We start from the raw sequence: 21,236 nt of genomic DNA, 5'->3' as shown, positions 1-21,236 counted from the left end.
TCAACACTAGAAAGTAAGAGATTTTCATATAAATGTAAAGGGATATGGAGGTAGAGCTCCACACATTCACAATCTGGACAATTTGTGCAGGCGATGTGATCAGCATCACGCTCCGGCAACCTTTATCCTCAGTGGCTGTGTCCAGGTACCCATTTATTAGAGTCTGGGTGAAACATAGAGTCGCTTCATTCAGGGACATAGAAAAAATTTCCCATCCCGGGGAAGTACGCAAGAGGCGTCTTCATCTGTGTAGGCAGGAGAGTGGGTGACTATCTCAAAGGGGGCTAGAACCCTTCCCCATCAGGGGGAATATCACGCTTTACAAAACGTATGGACACGCCACTGTGAGGGGCTCTTGGATGTCTCTGTGAGGGAGGGAAGGGGGAAAAATCTTTGGTTACGCTCCTGCATTTTCTTACTCAGATGCACCTGTGATAAATAGCCCCTACCCAACACCAACAGAATAAACAAGCATGCCACTTAGCTTTCGTATTCAACCATCAAAGGCAAAAGTATTTCCTGAACGCACAAGGATCTGCTTTGGCGTAATTGTTCGAAGCCAGGACCATGGGTAAGGTCAATCAATCAATGTGTCATGGTGCTAACATAGCACTTCATCATAAAACCTCATCGCAGTGGCGTGCCCAACATTTTCGAAAAGGGCGGTTACGTGGACTTTCTTTTTTAGTAGTTAGCTTTAATTTTGCCATCTTTTCCTGCCTTTGACATTCTCTTTTTAGAAACACTGGGCCAAAATGAAGGGGAGTTATGACCCCCCACCAACGCGCATTGGGCACACCACTGCCTCATCGATTAACCAAAGAGGGGAGAAAATGGTCTTAGAATAACCAAATGGAAATCAACAAACAAATACAGTACAATGGGCCCATGTGAATTCTTGTTACAAATGCACTAATTTCAGAGCATAATATATCAGGATTCAGAAACTTGTGAGGCTGATGTGATAAGCATCATGCTTCGGCACGCTTTATCAGGCACGTAGCCAGGAGGAGGGTTCAGGGGGCTAACCCCCCCGAAATCCTACAAATATCAAACTTAAATAGTGTAGCTATAGTGGTAATAAATTTTACTTCCTTAGCATGCAGTGACGGCAATTGGGGGGGGGGGGCGTGGGAGGGAGTTGCTTCCGAATTTTGCCTGTACTATGCTAAACCTTATCTATCAAGGGAAAGTAGACTGTCCTTGTCCCCTAGGTTCGGAACCCAACCGCCGTCCGTCACTGTTAGCATGAATAAACAATCAAGTTGTAATATACTGAGAAATTTATCTTCAGGGCTTCTACTTCTCATTATTTGGCATTTAGATGGCGGTTGCTGATTTAGGATTAGCCACTTCCCCCGAAATAAAATTCTGGCTACGCTGCTGACCTTTATCCTCCATCAGTGGTTCGTCAGCGAACAAAACCAATTAGCCAATAACACAGAACCTATGGACTTAAAAGTACGCTGCAAATTCAGTTGGAAAAGAAAGTATATTAATCACTGTCACTATAATTCCCGGGGTCTAATTCTATTTCAAAGCGTGAACAGATGCGACTTACCTTGTTGTCGCAGATGTATTGCAGGTTCCTACACTCCTAAGATATCACGTCACTTCAACGTATGCAATAAAAAAAAAAACTGAAACAATCACTTCGCCGCACTAAACGTTCACGCTGAAAGAAGCCGCAAGCACACACGAAGTCAACCTTGCGTCTGAGGCGGGCGAGAGACTGGCCCAAGATGTGGGTCGCCTCGGCTTACGTAACAAGTCCACCCCGAACACTGTTTCCCTACTGCTATGCTTCGGCCGGCCCTCGACGCCTTTCGCCGCCACCCGAACGCTCGCTCCCGCCACGGACCACGGCCCGGGGGCGTCGGGGAGGTGGGGGAGCACGTGGCGCCCTCCACGCGGGGGAAAGAACTCTCAGGTGCGGACCCGCCCTCTACCGGAGCGATCAAACACCTGGGAAAGTGTCGCCTCTCCCAGCGCCCCCTGGTTTGACCTCAGAGATCCCAACACCCCCTTCGCACTCCCCCGAGCAGGAAATCTTACCGAGTGACGTATTTACCCCAACAAATTTGGCGAGAGTCGAGAATCGGGCTCCCAAAATAACCCTAGTGCTCCGCTTCTCTCGGCGGAAGGCCTGCCAAGCCCTGAGACAGGCAGAACAAATTCCTCTCTCCCACGCAACGCGTCGCATCGTGCTTCGACGAAATCCCATCGCTAACAGGAATTCTGTCTTAATCACCCACGGCACGATTTCATTTGGACGTCCGTCGTTCCAACCTGGCTACCAAGGGCGTCCGCAAGGGGAAGGGTGTCACAGGGGACACTTGCCCTGACCTCCCTGAGATACTTGGAAAAAGTATCATATAAATCGAATGGTGAAATTGTAACGATATACTATTACTAGGGACTTCATGACAAATGGTATTTTTCCCTGAACCTTGAAAACAATGCTAAACTAGATATCCGTCTGTTTCCCTTCAGTTAGAACCAGAAAACATTAATTTCATTTTGCACTTTTTGGCCTTTTTTGGCTCTTAGGTAATTTTTATTGCATTTATCTTCATTTCTGAGGTTTTTCTCCTCCCTTGTTATTTCGTGAATTTTAAAAGCATTTGCTAGCATAACTTACACATTTAAATTTCCTGACATGGACCTTGTAGCAAAATACAATCAATGGAAAAGTACAATATTATTTTCACTGAAATGTTTGGCAACGCATTAAATAATGTATTGTGGTAAATTTATTTCTCCTCCAGCCAGCTTAAATACTTTGTGTGAAGCCTACTTCGAGGCTCCCTTCGTGGCCTCTTTTATCGCTTTAACTGTAGTTTTAAAATAAAATTAGCCACAATATTTGAAGAAATGTAATCTGATGTACGCGAAACACAACCGCATTTTCAGATACTGGCCGACTACTGTATTGTGAAAGTAGGTGAAGGACTTATACAGAAAAACTTTGTGGTGTATTTTATGAAATCTTGAAGTAAAAATAAAGAAAACTACATTAGCACTTAATCGCTTTAATCCCTTTGCTTCAGGAGTTGGGAACACCAAACAACGGGTTGTATCGAATTATTCAACTACTCTCGTGTAAGTTATGAAAAATCCACTTTTCATTATCAGAGCGAAAATTATTTTTAGGTAATTTCTCCAAGAATTTTAAGGTCATTCTAGAGGTAAATTTTTTGACATTTTTTAGGTCATCAACTTCCGAGCCATAACTTATTGTATTGTTTACTGTGATTTAGAGGCTGTAAGTTACAGAAATGAAGTGCCATGTCCAAAAAATTAACGAGAGAATGTTCTCACCAGAGACTTTACAGTCATGTTTACTTCCACAACTAGGGGAGCGCGTGACGGAAAATTTTTGGTCAGGACGGGATTTGAAAGAGAAATTTTTAGAATCCCGACGTTCGGGACTGAAAAAGAAATCGCAATTTCCCGACTAGGTGGGGAAATTTTGAGGACGTTAAATATTCTAAATTTCTAGACCAGATGAAAATTTCGAATTCTACACACCATTTCGCTCAAATCAACAAAGTGATGTTTTTAGAAAGGAAGCAAGGTGAATCCAGTTTCTATTTAAATAGTGGACTCAAGTCTGAACTTGTCAACAACACAAACGTTTTTTTTTTTAAATTTACTACAGGGGCGGCGCCAGAAATTTTCGACGGGGGGCAGAAGCTGTACAATGATAGATTAGGGTGGGCAGGTATAAACGTAAGACCATATGTATATGTAGGGGCAAGGTGCGAAATCATTGAAAATTGGTGGAGGAAGAAAGTTCTTAATCTAAGAACCCCCCTCCCCAACATGTGTATTATTAAAAGTAAAAATAAATTACACAATTAAAAATAAATTATTAATATTATTATTATTATTATTATTACCTTTAATATTAATTACATAAACTAAATTAATTTGTTACTTCTATACATATCACATATTGCAAAGCAGCTAACTAATTCCTTTAGTAACTGGTTAAATATGTCAATAAATTATGAAATATTTGAAGTGGTTTTATTATGTGTAAGTTTTTGTTTAGTTTTTGCTTTATGTTAATATAAATCAATTACATTTCATAGTTATTAATGTTTTGGTTTCTTGCTTTACTTTTATTGTGCGTATTGATATAGATTTGTTAATGATAGACAATGCATTTATTACTCACAACTACACTAATTTGTGTGTGTTTTCGATATTATTCTTAGTAAAGTACATATATTTCAAATTAAAAGTAATTGCTTATCTTCTGTTTGCTATAACAAAAACTACCCCCTGGAAATTTTTGTTGGGGGTGATTTTTGAGGCCAAGATTGTTGGTGGGGGAAATCCCTCCTGTCTCCCCCCAGGATTTCGCACCCTGTGTAAGGGGCAGGGACTGCAGTTGAAACCTACTTTCAGTTTCAGTTTCAGTTCGACTCGGAATGAAACCTTTCGGTTCACTTTCAGTTCTCGAACTGAAACTGGAATGAAACCGGAGTACATATGTCCGAACCACACAACTGGAATGATCTGGGGTTTTAGTTTCAGTTCGGCCCGGAATGAAACCTTTCGGTTCACTTTCAGTTCTCGAACTGAAACTGGAATGAAACCGGAGTACATATGTCCGAACCACACAACTGGAATGATCTGGGGTTTTAGTTTCAGTTCGGCCCGGAATGAAACCTTTCGGTTCACTTTCAGTTCTCGAACTGAAACTGGAATGAAACCGGAGTACATATGTCCGAACCACACAACTGGAATGATCTGGGGTTTTAGTTTCAGTTCGCCCCGGAATGAAACCTTTCGGTTCACTTTCAGTTCTCGAACTGAAACTGGAATGAAACCGGAGTACATATGTCCGAACCACACAACTGGAATGATCTGGGGTTTTAGTTTCAGTTCGCCCCGGAATGAAACCTTTCGGTTCACTTTCAGTTCTCGAACTGAAACTGGAATGAAACCGGAGTACATATGTCCGAACCACACAACTGGAATGATCTGGGGTTTTAGTTTCAGTTCGGCCCGGAATGAAACCTTTCGGTTCACTTTCAGTTCTCGAACTGAAACTGGAATGAAACCGGAGTACATATGTCCGAACCACACAACTGGAATGATCTGGGGTTTTAGTTTCAGTTCGCCCCGGAATGAAACCTTTCGGTTCACTTTCAGTTCTCGAACTGAAACTGGAATGAAACCGGAGTACATATGTCCGAACCACACAACTGGAATGATCTGGGGTTTTAGTTTCAGTTCGGCCCAGAATGAAACCTTTCGGTTCACTTTCAGTTCTCGAACTGAAACTGGAATGAAACCGGAGTACATATGTCCGAACCACACAACTGGAATGATCTGGGGTTTTAGTTTCAGTTCGGCCCGGAATGAAACCTTTCGGTTCACTTTCAGTTCTCGAACTGAAACTGGAATGAAACCGGAGTACATATGTCCGAACCACACAACTGGAATGATCTGGGGTTTTAGTTTCAGTTCGCCCCGGAATGAAACCTTTCGGTTCACTTTCAGTTCTCGAACTGAAACTGGAATGAAACCGGAGTACATATGTCCGAACCACACAACTGGAATGATCTGGGGTTTTAGTTTCAGTTCGGCCCGGAATGAAACCTTTCGGTTCACTTTCAGTTCTCGAACTGAAACTGGAATGAAACCGGAGTACATATGTCCGAACCACACAACTGGAATGATCTGGGGTTTTAGTTTCAGTTCGCCCCGGAATGAAACCTTTCGGTTCACTTTCAGTTCTCGAACTGAAACTGGAATGAAACCGGAGTACATATGTCCGAACCACACAACTGGAATGATCTGGGGTTTTAGTTTCAGTTCGGCCCGGAATGAAACCTTTCGGTTCACTTTCAGTTCTCGAACTGAAACTGGAATGAAACCGGAGTACATATGTCCGAACCACACAACTGGAATGATCTGGGGTTTTAGTTTCAGTTCGGCCCGGAATGAAACCTTTCGGTTCACTTTCAGTTCTCGAACTGAAACTGGAATGAAACCGGAGTACATATGTCCGAACCACACAACTGGAATGATCTGGGGTTTTAGTTTCAGTTCGCCCCGGAATGAAACCTTTCGGTTCACTTTCAGTTCTCGAACTGAAACTGGAAAGAAACCGGAGTACATATGTCCGAACCACACAACTGGAATGATCTGGGGTTTTAGTTTCAGTTCGGCCCGGAATGAAACCTTTCGGTTCACTTTCAGTTCTCGAACTGAAACTGGAATGAAACCGGAGTACATATGTCCGAACCACACAACTGGAATGATCTGGGGTTTTAGTTTCAGTTCGCCCCGGAATGAAACCTTTCGGTTCACTTTCAGTTCTCGAACTGAAACTGGAATGAAACCGGAGTACATATGTCCGAACCACACAACTGGAATGATCTGGGGTTTTAGTTTCAGTTCGGCCCGGAATGAAACCTTTCGGTTCACTTTCAGTTCTCGAACTGAAACTGGAATGAAACCGGAGTACATATGTCCGAACCACACAACTGGAATGATCTGGGGTTTTAGTTTCAGTTCGGCCCGGAATGAAACCTTTCGGTTCACTTTCAGTTCTCGAACTGAAACTGGAATGAAACCGGAGTACATATGTCCGAACCACACAACTGGAATGATCTGGGGTTTTAGTTTCAGTTCGGCCCGGAATGAAACCTTTCGGTTCACTTTCAGTTCTCGAACTGAAACTGGAATGAAACCGGAGTACATATGTCCGAACCACACAACTGGAATGATCTGGGGTTTTAGTTTCAGTTCGGCCCGGAATGAAACCTTTCGGTTCACTTTCAGTTCTCGAACTGAAACTGGAATGAAACCGGAGTACATATGTCCGAACCACACAACTGGAATGATCTGGGGTTTTAGTTTCAGTTCGCCCCGGAATGAAACCTTTCGGTTCACTTTCAGTTCTCGAACTGAAACTGGAATGAAACCGGAGTACATATGTCCGAACCACACAACTGGAATGATCTGGGGTTTTAGTTTCAGTTCGGCCCGGAATGAAACCTTTCGGTTCACTTTCAGTTCTCGAACTGAAACTGGAATGAAACCGGAGTACATATGTCCGAACCACACAACTGGAATGATCTGGGGTTTTAGTTTCAGTTCGGCCCGGAATGAAACCTTTCGGTTCACTTTCAGTTCTCGAACTGAAACTGGAATGAAACCGGAGTACATATGTCCGAACCACACAACTGGAATGATCTGGGGTTTTAGTTTCAGTTCGGCCCGGAATGAAACCCTTCTGTTCGTTTTTAGTTCTCGAACTAAAATTGGAACGAAACCGGAGTATATCTACCCGAACTGTAATTGGATGGTCTGAACTTTCACTTCCAGTTTGGCCCGGAATGAAAGTTTTCAGTTCAGTTTCAGTTCTCGAACTTAAACCGTTCCCAGACCCAAATGTTGAGGATCTGGACGCGTTTTGCTATGTTTGAGATCGAGAAAAATACTGAGTAACTTTTACATTATTTTCATTTAAGAACTGTATCTCACATTGTACTGACAATTGTCCTTTTTTTGTAATTATCTGTGAAATGAAAACGAAAAGTTTATATGAATCCGCCGCGTCACTTTTACCTCAGTTGATTCAGTTCAAAATGGCATCAAACAATGGGATGAAAATTAACTGTGAAAAAAGTTACGTATCTTCATTACAGTAACCAAATTGTAGTTAATCAAACATACATTTCTGAAAGTAGCGTATGACATCACAGTACAGATAGTAGTTAAACAAATACATTTATGAAAGTAGCGTATGTCATCACAGTACAGCAAACAAATTGTAGTTAATAAAACAGATACAATTCTATGTGAACTGTGGCTAGCTTCATAAGTGTGTCCATTTTCGCGCAAAACTACATCAATAAGATTAATACACATTAGATTTTCCTTTGGCAGCAAATTTTCAAATTCATGGAAAATGGCATTTACTCTTTTGTATGTAATTACATAATTTTGTTTGGTTTTCTGAATTCCTAAAAATAGAAAATTAAAATAAAATAGTGTATGAACTGTTAATTTATGAAAAATGCAATAAGCATCTATCCTCGATGGATATTTTCACACCTACAAAAAACCATGGATTAAAGAAAAAGCACTTAAAAATATGCTTCACAAACTTTAGTTAATTGTAAATCATACATGTCATAATTTTGTAGTACGAGTTTCTCCTCCTCGTATGTAACATTTGCACTTTAACAGCTATTATTTAAATTTTGAATAAAAAAGGAAATTAGGTCATACATAAATCTTACAATGTTAATCTTTTAAATGTCTTTCCAAACGAGAATTATGAGAAACGACAGCAAACATGTGAGCATGAAAGACAACGACTATTCACCTTTCTCTTCGACGAAATCGTAAATACTACTGGAGCTAATAGAGGAACTGAAAGAATTTTCATTTTGGTTTAAGGCTAGCAAGTGCTTTTGGAATAAAGCATACGTCCGCAAGACCATGAGATCATCAAGTGTTGGAGAGGAAAGGTTGTACCTCAAATCTGACATTACAAACTTTACACTTGAGAACAACCGCTCCACGCTTACCTGGGTGGCTGGTGCAGCCAAAACCACCGGTGTCGGGAAAAATGCGCCCGGGAAAAGTGCGCTCTCGCAATAAAAGTGGGAAAAATGCACCCTCCCAAGAGTAACCACAATGAAAAGTGGGAAAAATGCGCCTTGCACTTGCCTTCCCCAGTTACCCATTGAAAGAAAATGTATTGTGGTTTAAGACGACAGTGTGTCGATCAAACTTCTTACGTGACCACAGAACCAATGACCACCACTCTTGGACAATGCCGATATGAGAATTGTTTCTTGAATTGCGCTGCAGCTGTGGTGAAAAACATGATTCCAATGTGGATTTGATTAATATCTTGTATGAACAGGGTTATTTATAGTACCTGGATTTAAACAGTTTGATGGCATGGCAGTCGGGTAGGAGGCCACGTGATTGGTTGGGAACGGGAATGCAATGCGATGTAAGGCACCGTTGGAAAATCTTACATACTTCCTGTTCCCTTCCTACAAGTGATGACGCAATAGAAACTGGACCGGACGGGCGTAGTGACTAGTGAGTCATCTACTGACTATTTGAATCGACAATGTTATTTTTTTATGTTGTAACAATATTACATTTATTTTGTTATAATTGAAATCTGGGCTATAAAATATGAAAAATGACACCAAACACGACCAAGATATACGAATTACAAACATATTGCCACTCAGAAGTAATAACTACGTATCCATATTATTGTGAGCGTATTGGAAGCAATGAGTTTGTGTTTGGTGTCATTTTTCACACTTATTTCATACAATTTTTAGGTATATAAAATATTGATAATTCAGGGGGTACACAGAAATATTCAATTATGTCAAGGGGGACTCTCAGGCAAAAAAAAAATGAGAAACACTGCCTTAATGGCATTTCGGATCTTATCTATTTCCAAATATTCGGATCTGGCAGCCCCCAAAATACCAAATTGTTCACTACGAAGTTTTATTCCGAAACAAAACTTAAACTGAAAGTACACGGAGGGTTATGGTGCACCAGAATGTAGCGAAACATTTCAGTTCAGGTTCGGGTCCGAACCAAAAGTGTTCACAATGAGGTTTCATTCCGGAACTGAACTGAAACTGAAAGTACACGGAGGGTTATGGTGCACCAGAATATAGCGAAACATTTCAGTTCAGGTTCGGGTGCGAACCAAAAGTGTTCACAATGCGGTTTCATTCCGGAACTGAACTAAAACTGAAAGTACACGGAGGGTTATGGTGCACCAGAATGTAGCGAAACATTTCAGTTCAGGTTCGAGTGCGAACTATAAGTCGAACTGGAGCATGTTTCAGTTCGAGTTCAAATTCGGTTCGCAGTCCCTGGTAAGGGGTATGTATAGGCTATATATATAAGACATATACAGGGTGTTTCTAAAGGTCGTTTACAACGCTTGGGAGGTGATTCCTCACACGAAAACAAGCAAAAAGTCTAAGTTCCATTTTTACGACTGAGGCTTCGTTTCCGAGATAGGAGCCTCGCAAAAGGTGACAAAGTGAACGTCACACCTGACTGGGACGAATACTATAACAGATAGAGAGGCGGTTCCAAGGGAATCATAAAGGAATCGTATGTGCTCAGTCCGGAAGTCACTATGAAAAGTTCACTGCACGCATGCGCAATGGAGTCCTCAAAGGAATTGGGGATTTCCAGCAAGAACAATACATGGAAAGGGTATGTAACGCAGCAAGAAAGACCGTGACAATGAGAAATGCGTTAAAAACAACACATCCCGACCTCAAACATCAAAACATGAGCACGGAACACAAAATCCGAAAAGTTGAGCACGGTTGCATACCCCAGTTACACGCGAGGAATGAACGAATCATGTCATGTGGCATACGAGAGACACATTACTCCACCAGGAGGAGGGAAAGAAAAACACAATATCAGATGATTGCGACAACGTGTATTTTTACACGCGACAACTACGTAATATCCCCCCCCCACACACACACACAACAAACAACAAATGCTCGAAGGGTTGGTTCTCTCCGGCAGTCGTTCCAGTCGTGTTGCAGGTGCTGGGATATGATCAGCAGTTGTGTTCGTACGGTGATACGGCCAATTTGTGCAGTGGGCCAGTGTTAAACAAAAACAATACTTTGCAGTTCCAGCTCCCTATTACACAGATGGCTGCGTATACGACCCAGCAGCTAGCAGACATGCATCTCATGTATGGGGAGGCACGTGGTAATAGCCGTGAGGCAAGGCGTCTTATGGAGAACGCTTTCCACATAGACGTTTACCGTCTCACACCTTCTTTCAGGTAGTGGACAGTCGACTGCGTGAAACAGGGTCAGTGTTACCACCGCGGCAAGAAGTTGGAAGACCCCGAAGTGTACGCACACATCAGTTTGCAGAAGATGTGTTAACAGCGGTCGCAGAACATCCTGGCACCAGTACGCGAGTGCTCGCTCGGGCACGAAACACGTCTCATGTGAATTTGTGGCGAGTGTTGTCAGAGGAAGGAATGCACCCTTTTAAACTGCAGAAAGTACAAGAACGGTTACCTCGTGACTTTCGCCCTCGTATGGAGTTTTGCCAATGGTTGTTGCATCAGCTGGACACGAACTCTCACTTCGGGGCAAACGTATTGTGGACAGATGAAGCCATTTTCACCAGGATGGATGTCTTCAATAGTAGAAACAGTCATGTATGGGACTTTGACAACCCACATGCACTTTTTGTGGCCCATCACCAGCACAGGTTTTCAGTGAATGTGTGGTGCGGGATAGTACATGATCATTTAATTGGACCATACATTCTCCCTGTTCGCCTGAATGGTCGCACGTATCATGCATTTCTTAGTGAGGTTCTGCCTGAACTGTTGGAGACCGTACCTTTGGCAAGAAATGTGGTACCAACACGATGGTGCACCAGCTGATTTCGATTGTAATGTACGACATTTCCTGCATGACGTGTTTCGCAATACGTTCATTGGTAGGGATGAGCCTGTGCCTTGGCCACCGAGGTCGCCAGATCTCAACCCTCTCGATTTTTTCTTCTGGGGAGAAATGAAAACCCTCGTATACGACACACCTGTCACATCAGCTGAGGACCTCGTTGCTCGCATCAACGTCGCCGCCGCGACGGTAGCAGATACACCTGGCTTGTTTGCTCGTACTCGACAATCCTTGATTCGTCGCTGTCATCTCTGCGTAGAAGTAAACGGCAGACATTTTGAAAACCGTCTGTGATTATTATCCTCGGCAATCTCAGTGAGAACACTCTTGGTATTGCTCCCCACCCCCTTTGTGTGGTGAAAGTGACATCTTCAGTTGGTGTACAGTGACAGGACTGTCTGTGCGTAAGATATTGTAGCATTTGTTGTTTGTTGTGTGTGGGGGGATATTACGTAGTTGTCGCGTGTAAAAATACACGTTGTCGCAATCATCTGATATTGTGTTTTTCTTTCCCTCCTCCTGGTGGAGTAGTGTGTCTCTCGTATGCCACATGACATGATTCGTTCATTCCTTGCGTGTAACTGGGGTATGCAACCGTGCTCAACTTTTCGGATTTTGTGTTCCGTGCTCATGTTTTAATGTTTGAGGTCGGGATGTGTTGTCTTTAACGCATTTTTCATTGTCACGGTCTTTCTTGCTGCGTTACATACCCTTTCCATGTATTGTTCTTGCTGGAAATCCCCAATTCCTTTGAGGACTCCATTGCGCATGCGTGCAGTGAACTTTTCATAGTGACTTCCGGACTGAGCACATACGATTCCTTTATGATTCCCTTGGAACCGCCTCTCTAGCTGTTATAGTATTCGTCCCAGTCAGGTGTGACGTTCATTTTGTCACCTTTTGCGAGGCTCCTATCTCGGAAACGAAGCCCCAGTCGTAAAAATGGAACTTAGACTTTTTGCTTGTTTTCGTGTGAGGAATCACCTCCCAAGCGTTGTAAACGACCTTTAGACGACATACATGTATATGTATCCCCTTCTCTACTACACTCGCGATTTCCCTTCACTTCTTTTCCCTTTCCTTTTCATCTTTTCTGTTTTACTCCCTAATGAGTTCTTATATCTTTCTTTCTCTTCCTCCCTTTCACTTTCTCTCGTTCCATTCTTCAAATGTTTCTCTTAACTGCCATGCACACACCAGGGACGTAGCTAGGTTGATCAGTTTGGTGGGGCCCAAACGTAAGATGTTTTCTATCAAACGATTAGGGTAAGGACGGGGCAAACGGACACCGGGGCAAACGGACAGTCCCTAAGAAAAATACGAATAATTTGGCTTTGAAGTTTGCAACACTGCATCGGTTGGCGTTGTGATTTGAACCAGAACGTTGGCGAAAAGGTGTGTTGAACATCGGTTGAAATCTTGAAGAAGAACGCGAATCCAGCCGTAAAACCTGACCAGGTAAGGATATTTGTACTAGCAAAAACCTAAACAGTAAAAATCTGTGTGCGGAACGTAAGGATTGCTTGGATTATGATGGTCCCGCCAAAGTTGCGCTTTGTAGTGTCGATATGTCATTGCCTCCTCGACATACACAGCCTGTGGCAACATGCTGCTGCCATCTGGTGGGCTTTTTCGAAAATGTAAAGCCCAAGGCTACAGGCGGGGCGAACGGACAGGCTTGTGTTGGGGCAAACGGACATGCATAAAGTGCATATCATTTAAATACTATAAGGTATTATGTAATTCAGCAACTGATCTACATTTAACTCAAAGTCGAAAGGACATGTGTGAATTGTATGTAATACATGTTTTACCCTTCAGATGTATGCCTTTCTAAAATAATGTGTCCTTGTTACAGGATAGTGCGACATCGTGAACGATCCACAGACCGCTGTTCCTGGACAGATGACAAAATGCAGAGGGCTGTTAATGCAGTACAAGATGGCATGCCTCTAGCTACAGCCGAAAGAACATTGTCTGTTCCGCGGATCACTTTACAGAGACGGGTGAGTAGCAACGTGCAAATTCCGAAATTTGGCCAGCACACTACGCTTTCAAATGCAGTGGAGGTATACCTTGTGTGTTTACCTTCACACAGCACACACAAACTTCAGCCGCTCGACGTTTCGTTCTTTGGGCCACTTAAAACATTTTACAACGACGGCTGTAGAGTTCACGTGCGAAGAAATCCGGGGAAAGGTATCAATAAAGTGGCCTTTGGTGGCATTTTTGCAGAGGCTTGAAATCGTGCGGCCACAGTGGGGAATGCAGTAAATGGGTTTCATGCGTGTGGGATTCATCCATTTATTCCACAACGCCTGCCTGAGCACGCATTTATTCCTGGAACTGTCCATGAAGTGAATCGTCAAGATCAGCGATCACCAGAACCTTTAGCGACAGACGATTCCTCATCCCAAGGAAGATTTCAAGAACTCAACCTCTTGCCATCAACTTCTGGGACGTCGAGCAGGAAACGAAAAACGGGGGAATCGCACTTATTAACGGATCCATCCTTCTTTCATCGCTCGCCTCAAAGAGAAAAACTGACTGCAGCTAATCAAACAACAAGACTGGGAAAGCATGTTAAACGCACCGCAAAAGATATGTGCCGTGTATGCAACGTTGTGTACAAGCAGGGTCAACACTGGGTGCAGTGCTTAGTGTGTTCTGTCTGGTTCCACGTAAAGTGCGTTGCAAATGGAAATGACCCATACTTTGTGTGTTCTTCTTCTGAGAGACATGACAGTCCATAAATGAGCTAGTGTCCATTTGCCCCTCTCACATGTCCGTTTGCCCCGCCATGGCGGGGCAAACTGACACTGCTACACACACTGATTCATTTAACAATTTGGAGGACAACGTTCATTATTTTTAATTATACATTGTACTACTTGTTAGCTCAATGTTCACACTTTCTATATCGACCATAAATGTAATTTTTCAATAAACAGTTTGATAGTTATTTTGCAATATATCCTTAGGGTGTCCGTTTGCCCCGTCCTTACCTTATAAGTTAACAAACAATTTATACACCATATATGCCTATACTGTATACATACATTATATATATATAGTCTTGTAAAGGAAAGGAGCAAGGACCTCCTCGGTGGCGCACGGTAGCATCGTCGCCTTGTAATCAAGGGGTTCCGGGTTCGATACCCGGTGGATGCTCATAGTGGTTCGGATCCCACTTTAAACTGTAGAACCAGTCCCGATTAGCCTTACTGTGTATAAAGTGGATTAAAACACCAACTCAATCAATCAATAAATTGGAAAAGAACATCATTTTATTTTGTAGCCCCCAACAGTCTACGGATATAGACTCGCGAAATCCACAGCCATTATTCGGGAAACTAAATGCAGAATGAACTCATTAACTTAATGGCTTATACACCAAGAACAATATTATTAGCCTTTAGATTTGTAAAATTGCTGGAAAAGAATTGAGAAGTAGATAAAACCCTTTTCCGTGGTTTTAGATATAAAGTGCTGAAACCAGGTTTACAAGTATTGGCAACAGTGGAAATATGAAATGTGTGCGTAATGAGTTCAAGCTAGGCATCTCATGTATACAGTTCATACCGGAATCGAATCCGGTATCTCGTAGTTCAAGGCGACCGCGTTAAGCACTATTCTATAGGGCGGGCAAGAGTCTTCTATGGCATCTGATTGTTCACTTGGGAAATGATGACGATAAGAAATTATATGCACACGTCTAATTTCTTAAAATTAATCTTATTTGTGTGTGGAAAACTGAATATATGATGGCACTGGATAAAACAAAGTTCCCACACGCTCAAATGATTACGCTCGTCTTTGGTTCAACAAGGGGTCCCGGGTTCGGTTCCCGATGGAGGCACATAGTAGTTCGGATCTCACTTTAAACTGTAGGTCCAGTCCCGATTAACCTTACTGTGCATAAAGTGGACTAAAACACCAGTTCAATTAATCAATGAATTGAAAGGTTCAAGGTTAGTAGTGTGTTTTATGCTACAACCAGGACGAGAAATGATGAGCCCCTCTCAGGCAGATTTGCCTACACTTAAAACAAGCTCAACATGCCCATATGAGCTTTTTGCTCAAGTGTGGAACCCCGTCTAATCAAAGATTTTTGTAAAAATGCCCTCGGGAAGTGCCTGTGAAATGATGAGGCCCCTCAGATTGATTTGTCCACACTTACAAAAGGCACTTCTGTCAGATTGTTGTCCATAAGCTTGTTAAAAATATGCCCCTCTTGATATTTTTTTTGCCCACACCTAAAACTAAGCCACACACACACACACCCACCCACACCCACACATATTTACTTCCGGTTTAAGTTTAATTATACACCAGGCTCAAATTGTTTATCTAATATTAAAACAATGCATTGTGCAAAAATCTTCTAGAATTGCTCTGTGACTCTCTCATTTCTTACATCATAAACATATGATTTTTCACCTATGAGAATAACACTACATATGGTGTCATCAGGGAGTGTATCGTGGAATTCACAGATAATTTTAATGTTTGTCCTGTCATTAACCACAACTTGTTTCCTTTTTGAAGTGTTGATGACAAACATGGGTCTCTGTGCTTTGAATTCATCTGGTGTGTAATACATGTCAGTATTGCCAGTAGTCACCCTTTTGTATGCTGTAAATGCTTCATATAATTTAAGGAAATCATCCTTGGACATGTCTAAATTATAATTTTCTCTAGGGAATACCTCATTTCTGCCATTTCTAAGATATATGTTCTTGATGTTGCAGTTATCAAATCTACTTGAATTTTTTTCCTGATTATTGTGTCTTCCAGTCTGAAACAGTACCACCACAAAATCCGGCATGTCATATTGTATACTGGAGAATGAATTTGTAGCATCAAACTCATAATAAGTACCAGTGGCAGGCTTCTGTACACATTGATATGTATAAAATTGTAAAGGTACTTGTGGATTTTTTATTATATCTGCTTTGTATTTAAGAGCATAACTGGCTTCATATTCAACAACTGGGATTCTTAGCTCCATAGTCTGAATAATGCATTTGCCTTCATCAGGTAGGGTATTAGGCAGAGCTTCCCCTGTAGAGTTTAATGTGCTGTACCTCATCAAAGCATTATTATCATTGGCAGCTCTTCTAAATGTGATTCTTAAACCACCCTTGCACATAATATCTTTGTAATCTGAGAAGAATCCTGGCAACAGGCGCATAGGGAACAGCACTGTGTGGCTCTTGGATAATATTTTATCACCAGCCTCAAATCCACCTATTTTGTAGTAAGAAGCGTCGGTTTTGGATAATTTTAGTGTGGCCAAAGCTGTGGAGGTAATGCCGGGATAATACACTCTGTTTATAACAACACCATGCTTTCTGATCTCAATTTCAGAGAACAGATGCGGTACAAAATTATCCACCAATCTTATATTTGAATTTGCCGGATAATCTGTTCCATCGAGCTTTACAACATCAAATTTGATGTATAGATCTGCTCTGTGGGGGTGTATAAAGCCATCCCCTACATCAAGATCAACCTCAATCTCTGTGTTGGGTTGATTTAAATTTGCAAATGTCCTCCTGTTTGGGGGGAATGATTGTAGCTCATAACTCTCAATATTTTCCATTTTTTTTGTATGTATTTTTATTTAAATATTAATCTCTATGATAGCAGTTGTTGTGGCTCCAGCAAAATCAACTAATTCTTCTTTTTCATTAGTGACCATCAACTCAATGTTATCTATTCTATTATGGCACACAGGAAAATATAATGTTGGGGATGGAGTGTAGATGATGGGCTCCATAAATTCAGAATTAGGTTTGAATGTTGCAATGATGCCAGTTTGTTTGTGAGTGCCTATGCCATTTGATTTGGTGATCATACCCTCGGCCACATTACAGTGAATATTCAGAGTCTCTATGGCTAAGAATTTAGGTATATTAATAGCAGTGTGTTTGATGGCTGGTTCAAGTCTTGTGTTGTTCTCAAAGCCTAACAGCTCTCCTATAGTACCCAGATCCACTGTTTCTGTAGCAGATACAATCTCTACTCTGTGAGTGACAGAATTTTGAGTTAATACTATACCTCTGGGTAATTGAGCATTTAGAATGGACAGATTATACTGCCCTGGAGTGATGACAATTTTTTGATCCCCTACTGGAATTGTGTTGTTGTGGTGTGTAATATTAGGGATCAAGTACATGCCATAAAATGCTCTGAGAGCTATTGTTTTGGGATACACTATATCATCATGTAATCTAAGTTTCAATATTGAATTTTGGCTGGTGAGATGGAATACCCCCATGATGTTTTAAATACCACAAGGCCTTTTGAAAATTTTCAATTGATGGTTTATTTATTTGAGACATATATCTAAGAACAGATAAACACAAATGTCCACAATTAACATCTTTGAAGTTTTGAACACGGGCATTATTGTAATAAAGATTAGCTGATTTTAGATATTTTACTAAATTTTCAGTTGGAACACCTCCAAATGAATCAAACACAAATGCCTCATTGTTTAAATATTTAAGATAACAAATCCAGTGAGTGCCCTGATTTTTTTACTTATCCAAATTAACAATGCCACACTCTTTGTTGAGTGGTTGCTCTGGCAAAGAATCAGACATGTACACACCTCTAAAATTTTTGATGCCCAGTAGCTTGATTAAAGCTTCAATATCTTGGTTTGTAAGCGGCTCTTGTTTTTTTAAACTTATTCATGGCTCTCTTAACACCTTTGCCTTGTTTCTCCATGACCAGGTTATGGCGCTTCAATTCATCTAATTCTGCCTTATTTTTCTTGGCATCTATTAATGTTTTTGCTATGGCAGCTGATCCCCCAGCCAAGCTCCCAACAGCCCCAAGTGCTGCTAAGATGGCCGGGATAGTAAATATGAAACCCCCCACATGTGATTTTTTCCTGGATTGCTGTAATTTTTTTAATTGGGGGGTACTAAGCAACAATTTCATAACATAGCCCTTGGCAATACAAGAGCTTTTTTTCTTGCGCTGCTTTTTGGTTAAAAGGCTATCAATAGTTTTAAGAGATTTAAGACCTGCATAAGGTATTTGATACATAACACCCTTGGCCTTCATTCTAGGTTTATTATATACATATTCACAGCCCCCACCCCAGTTTTTGTTTGGTGTTCATAGCTATGGTGGTTCCCAATGCTGCTATTCTTTCACTTAAAGAAGCATCTTTGCTTACAAATCTACCAAATGCAGCCTCTTCTAATTTTTTGTCTGCAACATGTCTCTTGTCAAGATCAGAATGTGTGTTGTATGCTATGTCATGGTCTCTACAAGCAGCATCTAGGGGATTAACACCAGGATCACCTCTGTTTAATCTATGGTCCAATTTTGTACCTGGACCACAATACTGATAGCCTGGAATATGTAGTTCAAATGGCAGCTTGTTTATAATGTCATTAACCAACCCCCGGCCCTCAGAAATATTCCAAAATTTAGGTGGTAGAGTATTAATAATTTTTATAAGATATCCAATCCCCTTAGTGTCATTCACTATAAAATTAGATAATTTGGTGCTTATCATGTCCATAATTCCAACCTTTTCATTGTAAAAATTGTGGTTCCCAGCATTTTCCTCCCCAGCTATCACCAATAACCTATCTACAAGTTTCCTGACATCATCAACCCACACAAATTCTTTAGGCAGGGTGTTGTATTGTTTGATTCCACTACCAGTCTTGATCTGTGACCATATGGGCTTGATTAAATTATTGTATTTTGCCCCACTGCTAGACTTGACTCTAGACACAACCCAGGTGTGCCGGGATATTTAACAAAACCACCTCTTTGTCCAAGATGAGATTCTGAATATACAATGAGATCATCTCCCATAAATGTTACTCTGAAATTGCCAATTCTATGTATGATGCTACCATCACGCTCTGTGTCAGCATATAAGCCAAAGACCTCATCTTTGTTGTCTTTAGGTGTGCTTAAATATTTTTGAGCAAGAAGACCCAATTCAATAGGATCCTGTGTAGCTTCAATTCTTCGAGGAGCAACAGGACTAGGTGTATGAATACTGGAAAGTGGGGTGATTGGATAATCTGTTATGTTCCTTGCAGCTACAGGTACAAGCTCTGTGATCAAATTTTGATTTTGCTCTGTAACAGTTTTGATATTTTTACCTAATTCACTAATAGCATCAATGATAGGCTGTTCTGTTTGTTTGTGTTGTTCATAAATTCCTCGGTTCTGTGATTTCCATCCCTTAAATCTTTTTACAAGATAATCTCTTAATTTAAGATCATCAATGATTGACCTTTTCATGGTTATTTATATATGTTTCAATGTCTAGAAAATTGTTGATTTTATTTCTGTATTTGCCACTATTGGGTTTTCTTGTCATATCAGTAGTGGGATTGGCTATAGGATGAGCACCACTTACAAGTGTAGAAAAGAAGAGGCTATTTGATTGAACAATCCGATTTGCCTACACTTAAAACAAAGCCAAAAGGGGCTTATACCCCAATTCTTCAGGTGTGATATGCTCTGAATTTTTAAAAATTTTGAATTCTAGTGTAGAAAGGAAGAAGCCTCAACAGATAGATTTGCCTACACTTAAGACTATGCTAAGTTCCATATGATTTTATTGTTTATAGTGTGTTTCTCTGTCAAAATTCCTAGGATTTTGAATTCTAGTGTAGAAATGGTTATCCCCCCCTCAGATTGATTCTGCCATGTGTATATTAATATAAAGCTCATGGCTCCTGGGTTCTGAGACCCAGTAGAGAATGGCGCATAGCCCCATGGTTTTTATTGCCTTGTAAACAAGAGGCTCGGGTTTGAGTCCTGATAAAATGTGAAGCCTCCCCTGATGGCAAAATGTTAATATTGTTGCCTTGTAAACAAGAGGCTCGGGTTTGAGTCCTGACAAAATATGTAAGATTGAAATACATGTGGCAAAATAATATCTCCACACGTGAGATTTTGAGAATAATTATTGCTAGTTGATATACAACTGATAGCTCCCAGATCTGAAACCTGGTAAAAAGTGTTATACAACAGCATAAAAGAGCAAAGTTATTTTATATTGGAGATCACCAGAGCCTAGTTATTGTTTTGGCATAGTTCTGTTTTTTTTGGACCAAGAAATTTTATATAAACAAACAACAAAAATGCCAAAACAAAAATATTGCAATCAGTGTAATAAAAATATATCTAGTTCTAATTGGTCTAGGCACCGGCATATTTGTGACTCTAAGAAATGCAGAAAGGCCACAAAAATGTGTCCAAGATGCCATAAAATATTAAGCAAGGCATATTACAAATGGCACAAGTGTAATTCTTATGTACAGTCATCAATATTGCCCTCACAACCATCTACATCTGGTCTGAAAAGAAAACATGAAGCACCTGTTAATGCTAGAGCAGCAAAACAGCCACGCTATGCACCACCTATCCATAGCAGTTTTAATGGCCAACTTAGGGATTACCGGTTTGTATCAGAGCCAAGATGTGGCATTAAGAATTTTTTGAACAGTATAAATCCCGATGTGCAGGCAATTCTAAATGCACAAAAAGGCTCTTATAAGCTGTCCCTCAAATTGTTTTCACAATATAAGAAGCCAAATGGCACAAAATTTACACAGCCCCACATAACAGAAACTGTAGCTGTATATTAAAATGCAAATTCAGACAAAATAATAAGCAGTTTAATAGATCAATTGAATATTAAACACTCTGAATTTGCAGCAAAAGAATCAGGATGGAGCCTATGCGGATCTCCACACAAGTTATATG

At 41.0% G+C, this 21,236-nt stretch overlaps 1 protein-coding gene across 2 annotated transcripts in view; it reads right to left on the bottom strand.

Annotated features, from left to right (window-relative positions):
• Positions 1 to 2,034, bottom strand: part of LOC146000506 (uncharacterized) — a 117,541-nt gene extending 115,507 nt beyond the window's left edge. Inside the window, exon 1 of one of the 2 annotated variants that reach the window (XM_083138237.1) lies at positions 1,562 to 2,034. The gene's annotated coding sequence lies outside the window, so the exon portion shown is untranslated. The remainder of the gene's footprint in view (positions 1 to 1,561) is intronic. The other variant, XM_083138238.1, reaches the window with a different exon arrangement.
• Positions 2,035 to 21,236: the final 19,202 nt, after the last annotated feature.

This window comes from Lepisma saccharinum, chromosome 16 (assembly GCF_977018435.1).
Source record: "Lepisma saccharinum chromosome 16, izLepSacc3.1, whole genome shotgun sequence".
In the NCBI taxonomy this organism is placed as follows: Eukaryota; Metazoa; Arthropoda; class Insecta; order Zygentoma; family Lepismatidae; genus Lepisma; species Lepisma saccharinum.
Note: the sequence above shows the minus strand (reverse complement) of the source record. Positions and strands in the feature narration are given on the sequence as shown.